This window comes from Phaethon aethereus, assembly GCF_964289735.1.
Source record: "Phaethon aethereus genome assembly, chromosome: 3".
Taxonomy (NCBI): Eukaryota; Metazoa; Chordata; class Aves; order Phaethontiformes; family Phaethontidae; genus Phaethon; species Phaethon aethereus.
In genome coordinates this window covers 50011108-50028692 of record NC_138576.1, presented here as the reverse complement: position 1 = coordinate 50028692, position 17585 = coordinate 50011108, and positions in this window count along the sequence as shown.

Sequence of the window (17585 nt, the reverse complement as noted above, 5' to 3'; positions counted from 1 at the left end):
CCCTGAAGCCAGCGTGGTCATCACTTGGAGCCAACCAGCCCGAGACCCTAGACGTTCCCACACAAAGCATTTCTATAAAACCTAAATAATGCTCCAATTTTCAATTTCTGTGTAACAGAGGTAAGCTCTGCCAACAGCAATCCCTCCGGCAGTTGTTACCGCCTGGGCTAAGAGACCCATCAGTGTCAGGCACCAGGCTGATACATCAGTCCAGCCCCGGGTGCTCAGCAACCCCCTGGTGCGAGCAGGCTCTAAATGGCCAAAGGCTGCTCCAGATGCCTCGGTGGCCCACCTTTCTAGAGTGTGGAAATGTTGTCAGAGATCTCTTTCTGTGATGTGAGACCCAGCTGCTTTAATATGGCTTCCAACACAGGCCCACACAAGCTCTTGATACCTTACTTGCACCCTACTTTCTGTCTAATTTACAGTTTGAATTTTTGGCGACTGTGACAGTTTCATCACAGGATTTTCAGTGAACTGTCTGCATAGGACTCACTGCTGCTGGAAAGTACAGAGCAAGGCAAAAGCTGCAAGAAGTATGATGCAGAATCCTCTCCTTCACTCATCCAGGATGATCTTGGCCATTGTTAATGCCTGTCCAGAGACCCAAAGCTCTCAGGCCTCCTACAGCCTTCCTGGAGCCAAAAAAGGAAGAGAACCAATGCTTAAAGATGTGAGCCAGAAAGAGAGTTATGGCTTTCTTCATTGAAATTCATGTTTGTTCTTCATTTCACTCCCGTTTCTCTCACCAGACCAAAATGAAGCCTCTTGGTATGCGGCCAGGACTCATTTAAATAGGTCAGAAACAAAGTTGTATTTTCCACCCACAGTGTCTCTGCTATGTGTAAATGTATATTCTGAAAATCTCCTGAATATCCTTAACCAAAAACAAGAAAAAAAGAAAAGATGTAATCAAAATGGCATCTAAAAATCAGCCTGCTGACTGACGTGGATGTGTACAATTAGTATGTGTATATATACTCATTATTCTAGTCCCATGGTGTTTTTTACTCCTTTTTCTGGTTTCAGACAGAGCAAGGAAGAAAAGACACATGCAGAGAGGAAAGAATGAGAGACTTAAGAAAGAGACAAAATTTGTATTTGCAAAACATATTAATCTTTTTGGGCATGTCCATGTTTGAGTGCTTTCTTTTCAACCTTTTTCAAAGTGCCCAGTTTTCAGAGAGCACCTGTCCTGCCAGGGTGATGGCTCCCTAATGTGTCCGTGCCAGCTGAGCACCTGCCATCGCTTGTTATTTTGGGAAATATAGCCCACATATGTTTACACTTGTTCAGATTGTCAATCTCTTTTAAGTAGGTGGTGGGAGGTTTGCATTTGCATTGGTTTTACTTGTCTGAATGGTTTTCCCAGTCATATTATCATCCTTTTTCTCAGTGAGAGGCTGAATTTCTGATGTGGTAATATCCATCCATATAAAAATGAGAGCTTGATACGTTTTAAGAGGGAGTGACTTTTAATCACTGATGAAGGTACGATATTCTGAGTAGATCTTAAAACCACCAAAGATCACACCTGGATTTCTTCCTTCCCTTTCTCCACTGCCAGCTATTCTTTTGGTTTTCTGATGCTGTACAGCTGGATTTTTGTTACTACAAGGTAGCTAAACTCCATGGATGGAAGATACTGAAAAATAGCACCACTTAATGTTTGAACAGCTCTGAAGTGTTCCTAAACACATTTTGTTTCCTGTGAAAATTTATGGTGAACATGAGTTGGTGCTGGTTGCATGACTTGTAAATTTATAAGATGTCATTTAAATGACAGTCACTAAAAGTATGTGGTCTTTTTCTTTCTTTCTTTTTTTAAAGATGGATATTGCAGTCAAAACATTTGGAGAAATACCTCACACTGAACATTAACTGAGTAATACCAGTTGGAAACACAACCTCTGATAGCATAAAGGTCATCTAGAAAGTCCTCTTATCACAGAAGATGCTGAACAGCTAGTCTGAATGGGGTATATTCCTCATGCTGATTTGAATTTACTAGAGAAATACAGATTTTGGATAAACAGCATTGTTGCTGTCTTCTAATTTCACCCTGTAGCAGCATCTTCTGTGTGTCTGTATAAATATTGGTATCTAGGATAGATGTTAAGGATGCATTAATATTTGTTAATTCATACAGTTTTGTGGTATTATGTCTTGCAATTAGTTGAGACATGTTTCAACTCTAAATCAATTCCCAAACAAAAAATAATTGAGGGTACTTAAAAACTAGTTGGAAGTGGATGATCAGACTCTTCAATTAATTAGGAAAAAATCAAAGAGATGATGGAGTATGTGTTGCAGAATCACAAGTGACTGCAGCAAGTAAGCTCAAATCAACAAAAAGCTAATAAGAAATCACATAATTGCCTGCAATGTACTCCTGAAAGACAAGAGGAGCACAAAGTATCTACCACTTCCAAAACAGAGGGAACTGAAACAGTGGAAGATACTTGAATGTACCAGTATGCTTCGCCATCAGCAATGAAATACATCTATCTTCTATACGGATGTGAGAGCAAAGTAGAAAGTTTCATAAGAATATGTGCATTTGTTAATTAAAAAATACATTCATTTTAATTCTTCTCTTGCACAAGAATGGCATCTAAGTGGAGATAGTGCTTAAGTGCTTTTTGCATATAGAGGTATATGAGGAGGATTGTAGTTCTGTCCAGACTGATGGCAAAACACTACTTTTGTTGAATGCCAGAACTCACAGCAGTTTTGAAGAAAATTAGAGCTTCACCACTGCGATTGAAGTCCAGGGTCATCTGTATGTAGAACAAAGGAAAGAGCTCAGCCTGAGAAAGAATAAGATGACAAAGCTTTTAGGGAATGAACAATGATCACCTGCATTTTAACAAACTGTCTGCTCATAAAAAATCTCTCTCATTTTTATTTGGCCGGTTAACAGCGATATATCAAGAGGCAATAGCTCTAAGTCCCAAACATAAGATGCAGATCTAGCTCCTGTCTGAATGTCCTATCCAATACAACAGTAAGTGAGGAAATAAAATTCCCACTGAAGCATGAGTATAGCAAGGAGAAATACACCTTCACTTCAGTACATTAGCAAAGGTGCACCCCATTGCCTGTAAAGATTCCTACATGGTTAAGTAGCTCTGTTTCTGAAAACCGTAACAGAAACAATCTTTTGAAATCTGAAAAACATGACAGAGAGTAAAATTAATTATATACGCATGTCATTTTTTTCCCTCACTGGTCTCTAATATACAACAACATTTTTGGAACAGAAGAAAAATGTTTTTGTTTCCATGGCAGCAATATCCACTCTTCTCCTTTCTGTCACAAACCACGGTTTCTGAGCATATTTAGGAAAATTGAAATGTGAGTAACTTGGAATGATAAAACCAAGTGCAGTAAATTTTCTTCTAAAAAGATATTTGTATTTGGTCTTGTATACATTGGCTTTGAAAATTTTCAAGGTCAGGCTATTTGTTTGCCATGCTGATGGCATTCCCATTAAACACTTAGTCCTGTTCACAATGAGAAGTCTAAACATGTCTTGAATGTTGCTGATGCTACTCTAAAATAATTGAAATAATTAAAGCAGGAAGCAGCACTACATAATATCTTTCAGACCGACAAAGCATGCTGCTGTAGCACTTGAGGACTTACGGCAATGGGTGTATAGAGTATACAAGAATATATGCTGGAAGGGTCAAGTCTTTAATTTCTAAGTGACTTGAGGGTGTTTCTTCTCTGGGCAATGCTAACTGTGCTGTCAAAGTTCAGCAACAGTCTGCGCAGAAAACCGTTGAACTGATCTGCTAGGGCTCTGCTTTCTTCTTTTCAATTCCTTCTCAGCACAAACCTCGGCTACAGACTCAACCTCTTTCTTCTCTGTTGGACTTGTTTCTCTCTGAATAATTTCTTTACACTCATTGGGACAGACTTTTAAGTCTTTGCTCCAGAAATATTTTTTTGTAGAAAATGAAAAGGTTTTAACATGAGAAACTGAGACCCATACCAGCATATACACTGTGGTAGAACTTGGCCGTATAAAGCTGTATAGATGTCAAGCCTCAGCTTCAAAACAGAAATTAAGTGGTTTTATTGGTCATTTCAGCCCAAAGCCAAATATGTTGTTGTTGTTTTTTTTTAATGAGAATTAAAAAAAAAGCTCAGTGTTGTCAAATTTAAAGTATCACTTACGGGAAACGTTGTTCACTGGCTACATATTCTCATTAAAAAAACACAGACAAAAAGTTTATTGAGTAGTTCTCTTTGTAAATCTGATAAAGTGGTTTGAATAGGGAAACTGTAAACTACTGAAAGGGCTAGAACCTTAGACACAAAAATGACGTCTCTGATTTTGTTGCCTTCCTGCCTGCATAACCGTTGGGGTCTGTGGTGCGCCGGGAGCACGGTGCCCACACTGTGCCCTCGTCTCGCTTCACGAGCAGCCTGTGTTCGGAGGCCTCTCTTTAGGGGTACAGCAGACCGAGTAACTTGGCTATAGGTGCAAGGTGACAAAGGAAACCCATGTGGCTTTTATATCTGTATCTGGCCCTGTTGGCTTGGTGCTGAAGCGTGGCAGTCCTGGAAGCATCGTGGGTGCTGCAGTTGTCCGGTTGGGCAGGTGGCGGGGGCAGGTAATGGGAGAGACAGAGATTTTTCTCTCATCAGCCCCTTTCACCTAAGGTTTTTTTTCTGTTTACTTGTTCTTATATAAAAGACATTTTAGTTATGAACTCCAGCATTGACTTCTCATTAACCACCATCTAAGAACATTACAATGCCTGCTCAGACAAGATAAAGGATCATCTAAGTTGAAACAAGAAAACAAAATCGTGCTGTTCCAGGCGGCCCTTCTCACCAGCCAGCTTTTTACAGGCAGCTGCTCTGCATGCTAAGAGGCCTGAACTGTCTCTAACATTGGGCATAAGGAAAAATGCTACAGTACATCCCTTCATCCTAACAAGGACTGTGATTATTTTGCATGCATTTTTTGCTTCCTGATGTCGGGCTATTAGTACCTCTTTGAGAATAAACCTGCCCCCGACTGCTAGCAGGATCAGGATGGTTGTTAGGGCTTGTCTTTAAGACCACAGAAGCTGTGTTTTACCTCAGGGTACTATGTATTTCAGGTAGCCTGAGGAAAAAATACAAGTGAAGGCAATGCAGAAGGTAGCTTTGCACAAGGGTGCAGGTTTTGTCTCGGCTGTGTTTTTAGCTTAGAATACCTGATGCATGGTCGGTACCCTGAGGTGAAAAGGGAAGTTTTGCTGCTGGAGAGTTTGAGGCCTCTTTCCAGTTTCTTTTTCAGAAAAATGGCAGAAGCACTGCTCGTTCTGCTTGCTGCAATTCTTTACATGTGCCCATTTTGTAATATTTTGTGTTTAGTACTGAAAATGAATCAGTGAGAAAAAAATACCAGGGTGCAACATGATGGATGCAAAACCTCAACTCTGAGTTGAGGCACTGAATGAAGAATTACAACTGAATTTTATCTCAAGGCATAAAACCCCCTGAAAAATGGGGGTTTGTAATGGAAAGGCTATTGCTGACACAACCTTAACTTGAGCATTGCCAACGGTCACAATATCACTTTATACAGCAATTTAATGGCCAGCTTTTCGTCTTGCCATTGGGAACACAGCCAGCTGAGGTGATTGGATTTGCACGCTATAAAGCAGCTCAACCCTAGAATGTGCTGATGTAAAATCACTCGTTCTTCATTAGCCAAATTTGAAATAATAGCCTGAAAATAGAAGCATGTGACTTGCATGTTGTATTTACACTGGTTCTGGGTACATATAACTGTCACCTCACCTCCAAAGTTTAATGGACTTAATGAGCAGTTAAAATGTTTTAGACAGTCCATTATGGGCAACTGCAATGTCAGTCAACAGCTGCAATTGACATTTCGTACTTAGTAATCCCCGTGTGGCAGAGCCTGGCCCCCAGGAGTTACTGCCTTTTGTAGCCCAGGCAGTGCTCCTCAGCTTCCTCTATTTCGCTGAGACATCAGATCGATCTAAATAACCTGCTTCATTTTAGAGAAGCTGATATGATATCACATTATCATAGAATCATAGAATCTTTGGGTTGGAAGTGACCTTTCAAGGTCATCTAGTCCAATCTCCTGACAATGAGAAGGGACATCTTCAACTAGATCAGGTTGCTCAGAGCCCCGTCCAACCTGACCTGGAATGTTTCCAGGGATGGGGCATCTACCACCTCTCCGGGCAACCTGTGCCAGTGTTTCACCACCCTCATTGTGAAAAAGTTCTTCCTTAGATCTCATCTGAATCTATTGTCTTTTAGGTTAAAACCATCACCCCTTGTTCTATTGCAACAGGCCCTGCTAAAAAGTCTGTCCCCATCTCTCTTATAGGCCCCCTTGAAGTACTGGAAGGCTGCAATTGTGTCTCTCTGGAGTCTTCTCTTCTCCAGGCTGAACCGCCCCAACTCTCTCAGCCTGTCCTCACAGGAGAGGTGTTCCATCTCTCTGGTCATTTTTGTGGCCCTTCTCTGGACCTACCACAACAGGCCCATGTCTTTCTTGCTGCGGGCTGCAGAGCTGGACACAGGACTCCAGGTGGGGTCTCACCAGAGCAGAGGGGCAGAATCATCTCCCTCGGCCTGCTGGCCACGCTGCTTTGATGCAGCCCAGGATACAGTTGGCCTTCCAGGCTGCGAGCGCACATTGCTGGGTCATGTCCAGCTTTTCATCCACCAGCACCCCCAAGTCCTTCTCGTCAGGGCTGCTCTCAATCCTCTCATCCTCCAGCCTGTACTGATACCAGGGGGTTGCCCTGACCCAGGTGCAAGACCCTGCACTTGGCCTTGTTGAGCCTCATGAGGTTCACACAGGCCCATTCCTCGAGCTTGTCCAGGTCCCTCTGCATGGCATCCCATCCCTCAGGTGTGTCAAAGATATTTTCTTTGACCTTTGATTAGAATGATAATTAAGTAGAATGCCATGATTTACATAAGTGTATAACTACATAAAAAATAAACATAATATGTACATAATGACTGTTTTTATATACATTTATCTATATATACACATATGTAACAAGTGTTATGTAATGAGTGAACCTAAGTGCACCAGTTTGTGTTTGTTTCAGCAAAGAATTGTTATATTGGTAATTTTTATGAGATGATCTAAAAGTCTGAATTTATTGAAACAACAAAACATTTCAGCTTTATCAATATCAATTTCATTTGACTTTACTCTTGCAGAAAATCTCATAGAAATGCATATGTTTTTAAATTTCAGTTTAACTATTTAATTCTATCTGAAAAAAATATTTTTCCACTCAACCGAATTCAATTGTACAAAAATCCAATTGTAATTCTTCATTCAGTACCTCAACTCAGAGGTGAGGATTTTGCATCCATCATGCTGCACCCTCAGTATTTTTTTCTCATTTTTTTCATTTTCAGCACTAAACACAAAAGATTACAAAATAGGCCCCTGTAAAGAATGTTACGTCCTTATCTTAGGCCTGTCCTGAGCAGATGCTGCTTGCTATGTCATAGGTTAAATTTTTTGTAAGGCATTCATTCAGGTTACCTGTCTCAGAGGAGCGATTGCTCCAGTTAGCGGGGACCAAGTCCATCTATCAGCAACTTATTGCTCAGCCCAGTATGCCAGTGGCTGAACACTTTGCTGTCCAACATCTCACATATGGTCCATCTGACCATGTTGACAATGTGGCATGGTGAATAGCAGCAGGAGGACACAAGGCTCTCACAGCCCCACAGAACTGTTCTGTTCCCAGGTATGGCACGGTACTTGGTAGGGTACAATGATCCCTATCCAGGATCCTTGAAATAAATGCATCACAGGGAGGTGGGGGCCATCTGGGAGCTGTGATTTTTCTTTCTAATATAATTGCTTTTAAAGACTTCGGAAATTTCTGGGATGAAACCTGAGTATATTTTGCACAGACACATAGGATGAGGTCTCTGTGTGCTCAGGAATTAAAAAGTTTGAAACTGCCTGAAAAGGGAGTGGGCAGAAACAGACTTTTAAACCTCCTGTTGTGCTTAGGTACTGACTTAACTGAGGTCTTTATTTTTGGAAGAAAGTTGTTCTAGACATGTGATTTGCAGGTGTTCATGGGCAGAGAGGTGCAGGTGGACAGCAGAAGCTTAATCCTGCTGCATATTGCAGGCTCTAACTGCATCCCTCAGGACCCCTTGCTCTCACCGCTGCCAGCGTTGCAACCTGAGATGTGTGACTGTGCATCATTAAGTGGTGGCAAGGATGCGCATCCACCACGCACATCCACCCTGAGATGCCAGCACCGATTCATTTTTTCTTCTCTTTCATTCAGCAAGAATCCCTGTGTGGATTAAGTTTGAAGAACTGTATTTAAAAGTGAAAATAAGAATGAAAATAATACAAAACCAAATTTGTATTGATTTTTTTTTTCTGCCAAGCATATGCAAGTGGCGATTTAACTGTATTTATGCAAATGCAGCTTTTAAAGAAGCTTTAGTCTTAATTATGAAAATCCTCTTGAGTCTTTCAGTCCACAGTGAGCTATGTTGCTTTTTTTCATAACTGAGACAATTTGAGTTATCTTGGAAATCTTGAGCTGCCTTCTGCTTGATGCCCAGAAGACTTTGCTGCAGCGCTGCTCAGGGTCAATTGTTCCTTAAACTTCTTTCAGACTCTATTCAACATGACAGGCAAATAAATCTTTTCAATTCAGGAGCTGATGAAACTCAACATTTTATAAAGCGTTGCCATGAAAGTATGAACCAAGTATATGGCTTTTGGGCCTATTTGATGTCACTTTATACTACTTTACTAGGATTTCTATAAATGCAGAACACTAGCCGATTTGAGTCTGTTAAACACAAATAACCAGAGCAAGCCAAATAATAAGACATCCTTTTTATAATGATATGGCTATGTGACATACTTTTTCTGGCCTCCTTCTCTCTCACCTCTTCATGTATATATACACATACAAACATACTTTGCATTTAGGAGCTATCGGGTGACTATATAAAAAAATACTGGGCATAACCAGATTTTATATAGTGATTAGTTTTGAATGAGACCACATTATCAATAATTATTTACAGTTAGATGAATGAAACCCATATTATTTTATTAGATTTTTCCAAATAATGACATCAGATGGTGACATGAATTTATAACCTTGTTGTAGTGCATGAGAATTTATCACCTTCCTGTCATTGACACTAAAACGGCCGTGTTTAGTGAAGCAACTTATGACCATGTTTTGCAAAGAAGGCAACTGGGTTATTCTCTCAATACTGATCCCTGAGACACTCTCTCTCCTGATAAAGTGGTGAGTGAAGTTTTGCTTCAGGAGGACTACAGTGCTTGCTTAAGCTTCAAGATGTAGGATGAGAATGTGATGCAATCTCATGATAGCCTATTTGAGTGGGGCTATGTAGAACAAGATATCAAAAACACTTCACAATTTTAGGTGTGTACCTGTAATTGCATTCAGGAAAACAGAAAAATAAGATTTTCTGAAAATCAGACATTTTCAAGATATCCCAAGTTGTGCACTGGAAGCACCCTGTATATCATTAGTTACTTTTGAAAGCTGCAGTCCGAGGCTTTGCACAAATCTCTTTCTGTATACAGCCGGCCGAACATTATGGTCAGCTGCGGACTGAGAATTTTTTGAGTGTACAACGAGCAGCAGAGATAAGCCCCTCAGCTCTGGAAGTACCTCCTTGAGAAGATCTATGCATTTGGAAAAGTTTTCCTAAACCTTCTGAACTTCATTTGAAATGATTCTAGACTGAACCATGTGGTAGAGTTTAAGATGAACAGGAAATAAATAAACCTTGAAATCTATATAATTTTAAATTAGAGGTATTTAAAATTTCAGCACAAAATATATACACCCCCCTACCAGTGATCCTTTTGTCTGTTCTTCATTTGTTCCATTTACCCTAACAGACACTTGAGATTTATTATTTGGTTTTGGTATTTTTGGATGACTTCTTATCCTTCATTCCCTATCTTTACTGGCTGGTGTCAGGGGACCGCCTCCTGCCCCTGTCCTATTGCTGTCCTTCCAACTAGCAAATGTGTTGATATTGTATTTCTGAGAGTCATGAGAGAAAAATGTCATGCTGTATAACTGTATTCTCAAATCTCAAATGTTTCTGAGAAAGATAGAGGGAGAGAAACCAAGATACTTTTCCTTTGTATTCCTGCAGAATGTAAATAAAGCAACAATACTTTTTGAGCGAGTAATTGGTTTAGCTTTAGGACAACACCTGAAAGTTTACAATTTTCAGTTTTACAAATAAGAATGCTTTCTTTCAAATTGGTGAATGTAGTGAATTATAAATTCCATATATGACTTTGAGATCTGCTTAGTTTCATTCTGCAAATAGCTCTACCATCAGAAAGTGTATCATCTCATGTACTATAAAGGTTCAGCTTTTACTTTTTCTCCATTAGCCTTTCAGTCAAAAAGAACTTCTGCTATCCTGTTTTTCATGTCGGATTGAAATCTGAAATTCAGATTAGCTGATTTTACGGATGACTTGCAGGCAAAGCCATGGGAGCTCTTTGCTCTTGTAATGATTTAGTTTGAATTTCTTTTTTTGTTTATTCTTTTCTTTACAATTTTATTGGATTTTTATGAAGAAAGATGAAATGCTAACAGGCAACACACTTAAGTATAGTGTTTTGCCACTTTATGCAGAATTTACAAGACAACAAATAGGTGTTTTTTCGTAGTGTAAAAGGAAGTTGGTACCCACCAGGAGGAACTTAATACCTGGCAACACCGGGTCTTAACCAACACTGTAAATTAGGTGTATTTTTGGTCTCCAAGAATGCCTTGCTACATGATTATTGTCACTAAATACTTAATACAATTCCTAGATTATTGCTAATGGCAAATTTCAACTGCTGTTTCTTCTGGTTTTGTTGTAACGTATTTTTTTTGTGAACCATCAGAGTCCTACTCTGAAAATCAATAATATACTGTTTGTACCATTTATTTATTCCATTATGTAAAACTCCAACAAAACATGTCCGTTGCTGAGGCTTCAAATGTGGAAAATAGTATTGTCAGGCCACTAAACTTTGTGACACAAGGTAAGATAGAGAAGTTAAGATAGAGAAGTTAATTCTTCCACAGAGTCTAGTGGACATCAGACTTTTTGATCTCTTTCTTGAGGCACAGTATATAGCACAAATATTAGGACAGAAAATAGCACAAATGAAACTAAACTAGTGACAGTGATCTTGAGAAGAATGGTGCAATCCCGAATTTATAATGTCAAGGTTGCAATTTAGCAAATATAGTACTGAACACTGCAGATACTGAACACTGTAGATGATTAAATACTGTTTCCTCTTAAAATAAGTTATTGAAAAAGTGAAAGGATTGTAATATAATACTTGGCAGAAAGACTTCTGAATGCACTTAGCTGTAGTAGTTACATATTCTCAGGTTGTCTTTATCCGTATGCTTATAACGCCCTACAAATTTGTCAGACCCAATAATTCAACTCCCAAAGGTGCTTACACTCAATATGTGTTTAAACAGACGTATATCTGAAAAGTGCTTCAACCTAATGCTTTACAGAGAGGTCATCAGGAGGTTTCAAATCAGTTTCTGTTATAAAATTCTGTTTTTATACTTTCATTAATTCCTGTAACATTCACCTTTACCACATAGCTTTCCACAATTGAGAAAGTATTTGGATTCAGCAGAATCCTTTCAGCTGCCATTGGTTTATAAAAAAATCCTACTTAAATGTATGAAGTAAATCCTACTTTTTTGTCCAGATAAGAAGAAAATGAAATGTTTCAAACCAAAGCAAGTTTTAGACTTCAAATTGTTTGAGTACCATAGCTCATAATGAGCAGCTGAATAAATCTGAAAAGATTTATGGAAGTGTTCACATCATCCAGTCTTAGGCAGCGGATATGATCAACCTATTACCCAAACTTCCTATTGTCAGGCTCTCCAGAGAGCTCTGATTTACATGGTCTGAATCACCTCAGTGAAGGAATCTCTTTCTCTCTCCACTGACTATTGGCAAGAACCTGGAGAGAACAGATGTTTAAATTAGATGGCTAGAGCTAGGTGGCATGAAACCCTCTTTCACCACGGGGCAGAGATGTTGTCAGTCTTTAAAAGTGTGCCCTAATATGTGCATGAAGTGGAACTGGTCATCTTCTCCCACGGTTTCACAGAGATTATGTAGCATGCCAGAATAATGTGGAGGATGCAGAGGTTAGTATTTAGACTGTACTGGATTCAACAATATATCATAGTTAAAAAAAGTTGTTCAGTTAGTTATTCTGATATGTTTACAAAGTAAACACATCTGCTTTACCCTTGAGGAGTGCCCATCAAATCTGCCCATCCAGTGAAGCTAAGGAGCTCAACTCTCCTTCCCTCATCACCTATTGTTGTGTTGCTTACTTGACATCCTATGGCGGAGTAGTTCTACAGACTCCTCTTTATTTTGAGGATTTCTGTAGCTTTGGTACCTTTTTTCCCCCCCTTTTTTCCCCCATTAGACACTGTCGAGTGTTTATCAGTCTTTGAATTGGTGTGGTGTTTGTCACAGGTTGGTTGGTTTGTGGCAAACACATGGACACACTGTTAAGAATTTGTTGGGCTCAGTTTGAGACGAAGAAACTTGAAAAGCAACAAAAATGCGATACTCTTGCTTAAAAACAGTCTATGCGGCACTTGTAGGCAAGAATTAATACACCAAATGTTTTCAGCCCCAATTTCTATCATGAGGCAAGAAATCTTCATTGAAATAGTTATTCATTTTAGTCTTGCATTGTTGTTTTACTTTTGAAATGTTTTCTTCAGAAATGCTTATTTGTTATTTGCTGTTAACTATAGAGACATGTTGATTTGCAACTTAATGTAAACTACACATTAAACCTACACACTGCTACTCCTTAATGTAACATTTTATCATTAAAATATCAATGACATTTCTTGTTTATTGTTTAATATGTTACTTGTTCTTTGTGTCAAACTACTGTGGATGGAAATGGAAATTTTATTGAATTGGAGTTCTATTTAACTGCAGAAAATGTATCTTTTAAAGCCTTTTATTAATGAAATAAAATTACTTTAAATACACTGGTGACATGTATTTAAATTAAAACATTTTGTAGTTTGAGCTAATTGATTTATTAATGAGAAAGTATTAATTGTAGCTAGTAAATTAAACAAGTTGCTTATGGTTACAATTTCCCCAAAACTTTAAAAGAATTAGCTTTTAGTCTTCCATGGCTTGTTTTTGTTTGTAGAATGTATGAGGAAGACAAACTATCCCCTTTTAATCCCACTCATTTTTGGGACTTTGAAAGAACTAAATACTGTACAAAACTGCTAAACAAGAATGAAGGGGGAAAAAAATCTTTCAGCACTTGAAAAAGTACTGCTAAAATAGTTTAACACTTCAGTCAGAGTATTACACATGACCTCACCTGATGCTCACTATCAATTTGCTGGGTTTACCTACTTGTAAAAATTTAGTTACAAAAATGTCCTACTTGCATGCTCTTTTTAGCTAATTAAAAATGTATTTATGACATTGTAAGAGGGCTAACCTTAGTCATTATTGCAAATTTAACTTTTGAAATGGTTATTTATTTTTGAGCTATTTCAATCATTTTATTTAAATAACGTTCTCTTCGATTTTATTTCCTGAGTAGTACCTGAATGTGTCTAAAATCATAATAATTTTCTTTTTTTTTCCTCTTCAGAGAGTATAGACCAAACCTGAATAACTTACAGGGTAGGTTTTGTGCTGAAGATGTTTGAAAAGCACCTCAGAGAGACCAAAGCAATTTTGCCACAATAGTCTGAGGTACAAACACAACTACTCAAGCACATAATTGAAACTGATTTAATGTGAAATCAATTGAATAGGATTGATTCCTATTGAAATCGAGGAGACTATAGAAAAGAGTGAGAATTAACTGCTTGAGTCAGGGTGCCAAATCTTGTGCAAATAGATCCTAGCTATACAAATGGAGAAACTGAGTGCTGTATCAGGAAAGAATGTTCATGTATATTTTTCCTTTTTGAATGCAGAAATTTATACAGAAAATACGTTTCTTTTGGACAAACGAAGACAAAAAGGTAGAGTTTTAAACATGGGTGCAGCTGCAAAAAACAAGCTAAGGTACTCAACAGTTCTTTTCAATTTGAGTGTCTAAGTTCAGACTTTTTAATAATTACACTCTGAATATAATGAAAATACTGTAAAAACGTGTAAGTTGTTCCCCAGACTGGTTGGGATAATGCCTCCTACAGTATGTGTGTGTAAACCTGTCATAGTAAATTACCATCAGAAATCTCTGGCATCACAAGTGATTTTGAGGGAGGATGCAGAGTTAGTGTGCCACTAGGTGTTGCTCTAAGACAGCATCTAACAAAAGAAGAACCCTAAAAAACATGCAGTCTGTAATATTTGCATCAATCACGACAATTGTCTTTAAAAATAATTCACAGATTAAATCTTAAGCTTTTGAAATAGGTTCCAAAAAAAAAAAAAAAAGAAAGAGGAAAAAAACCCATCAGGAACTGCTGTTAAAACTTACAGTATCAGAGCTACTGTATTTCTGGGAACAGAGTATGAATAAGAATGTTATTTTATCAGAAACCTTTGGTTTTATAAGACTGTTTTATCTAACTCTTGAAGTGCTTTCTGGTAAGTAAATTCACATCCTTTAAAAAAGCAGAATGTAAATTCCTTAAGTCTTTCTATTCCAAAATCTAAGGCTTATGCTTGCTTGAGGTCAATGGTTAAATGAGTTTGCTGGTCTTGTCTGAAACACCATGGATGCTTCATGGTATTTAGCTAACTTCATCTTGGTTTATGGGCACTTAGAAGTTAAACATAAGAAATGCTATTTAGATCAGTATGGAAATAAATCTGCAGAGCTGTAAGAAGTTGCTTGCACAGTGTCTACTGAAGCAGGTGTGGTTTTAGTTTAGGCTTGCAGTATTTCACTTGCAGAAACAAGTAGGTTAATAAAAGAGAAGGAAAAACCTTTGAAATGTAGAGAATTTGCTCTTATGGGAATCAGTGAAGGTTGGGATCAAGGTCCTTAGTAAGAGAATTCAAAATGGGAGGAGATATGTGTGTAGAAAATTTTTGTGGAATAACAGGCTAAGGTGGCAGCAGAACAGATGACACAGCTAGATACTCCCTGGAGTGAATATTCATTTTTCTTTTGGCCTCACTGAACAGTTCTGTGTATGCTTAGCTTTGAGGAGTCACATTGTTTAGATTTTCAAAATTTTCTCATTTATACTTGATTCACCCAACTAAAAAGCATAGAGATATGATCAACATCAAAGTCAGTTTATTTTTTGAGGAAAGGTTAGTAGCTCGCTGATTAAATATGAAGTGGGCATTGAGAGGTCATTAACACTGTGAAATAGATTTCTGACATTTTAAAAAAGCAGCACATACCCTTGTCTTTAGCTCTGTGGTGGCTCTTAAATGAGTAAAGTCTTTGCTGATAATTTTATTTTTGCATTTGGAAGTGATATATTCTACCAGTTATGCTCTACAGGAAATAGTTAAAATCAGGTTTCATTAGTTCATTTACACTGTACTCCTCTGCAAGATTGCAGCTTTATACCCCATTATACCATCAGAATCTGTAAAAACTTTTTTTAAGTAAAGCGCTTTCAAATACATAATTTTAAAAGAATTTCAGTAAAACAGCATTAAAATATAATTCTTTTTAAGGCTTTTTACACCTTGTGTCCATGTATAGTTCGATATTTTGAAACTGTCCTCATCTGTTTTACAATAGTTTTTCAATCGATAGTACACAGAAATACTGTATGGTATAATAAGGCATTGAAGTTACCTTCTACACATCAGCTTTTTCTCTCTTCTCCTTGTGACACACACAGAGGCGCACACAGGACCATATACCAAGGTAGGAGCTAACAAAGATGTCAACTGCTGCCTCCATTATGAGCTGTGACACATGACACAAAGCACCTTGCCTACTCCTGATATTGTCATTTTCTGTAAGTGTTAGCTTAGCTTCTCTTTTTATTAGCTGATGCATCAACAAGCTGCACCCAGGAAGAGATTCAATAAAGTCGATTAATTAGACTACCCTTGTAGGCAGTGAGGAAGCAGGAGTAGAGGAGCTGTCTAGGGCCACAGTCCTGTGCCGCTTGCATTATTCTCCTTCCCAAAGCCTAATTAGCCTGCTTGTTTTTGGGGAGTTAAGAGAGGCAAAGAGGAATATTGAGGTTCTCATCTCCTTGCAGGGCTTTTCTAGCAGGTTTTCTTTAGGTAACATAGCGGGGTGGCAGGACGCGTGCCTCCTGAGACCGCTGCCAGCCACCACAGCGTGCAAGAGGAGGGAGAGGAGGGAGGCAAGGGCTGCCTGCGAGCACACCCAGCCAAGGGAGAGTCATGCCCCATTTTCCAGAGAAAGAGTAAAAACCACTAAGGAGACTTCTCCATCTGCACAGCTATTAAACATCAAAGAAGATGTCTGCATTTTCAGTAGATATATAAAGCTACTGTGTTTGAGATTTATTTCTGGCTAGTAAAAATAGTTTTGTCTTCTTTTGGGCTGAGTGTGCGAGATGGCTTTCTTGTTTCTGTGAGTCAGTAATGGTGTCATCCTTTACAGACATAATGTGCATATTGCTGACATTGTTCCAAAAAATAGACGGCCCAGGGCCACCTTTGGGGGATTCTCTAAAAGGAAGAATCAGAAATGGTCATCTCGGGGCTGGGTGTTGAAGCACTCTGTTTGCATGCTGGGCGTGCTGAAGGAGGACCTGGAGCAGTCCCTGTGCATGTGTTTACACAGCAGAATATCACTGCTCTGAGTTGTCAGCCAGGCGGTTCAATGGCATTCACTCTGAAAAGCCTTCAGTGCATATTTACGTACCAGAGTTTGCATTGCAAAGGGCCTGTAGATGTGCATCGCTCACTGGGAGGAGGTCAGTACCCGCTCTGCTTTACTGCGGGAGCAGGGATGCAGTTTTGTTTCCTTCAGGGATTTCCCCCTCACAGCACTGGGAGCAAAAACGTGTCCCTGTTGGTGGAAATGCCTTCTGTCCTGAAATCTGAATGCAGCAGAAAGAGTATGTGCTGCCATGTGTTCTCTCTGCACCTCAGAAATATCGGAATATTTTCCCCCTTCTTTTCCCCCTCCAAAAGAGAAGTTCTCTGGACAGCACGGAGGTATAGGGTGGATGAGGGTGCCATGGGTTGTCGTCATATGGAAGGTACTGTGAAATGACTTCGGGAAAATACTTTCAGATTTCCCCCCCTGCCCCCCCCATTCCTTCCCCTGTTGTGCAGGGAGGGAAGGGGAAGCAGCACGGTCGGGCCTGTCCTGGAGGCTCTACGTCTTGTGAGGCAACCACTGTGGGACCAGCGGTCACGAGCTTCCTCGGCCCACTAGTGTCTCGAGAGCAGTAGCAGAGCGGGGCAGGCCATGGGGGCTGTAGGAATCCTGTGCTGCCCTCTGAAACGGTGCTCGTATGGGGCCGGTGCCCTCCCTGCTCCGGCTCTGCCTGGACCGCGCTGTGGGGCTGCAAGGCACCTCGCTGGGT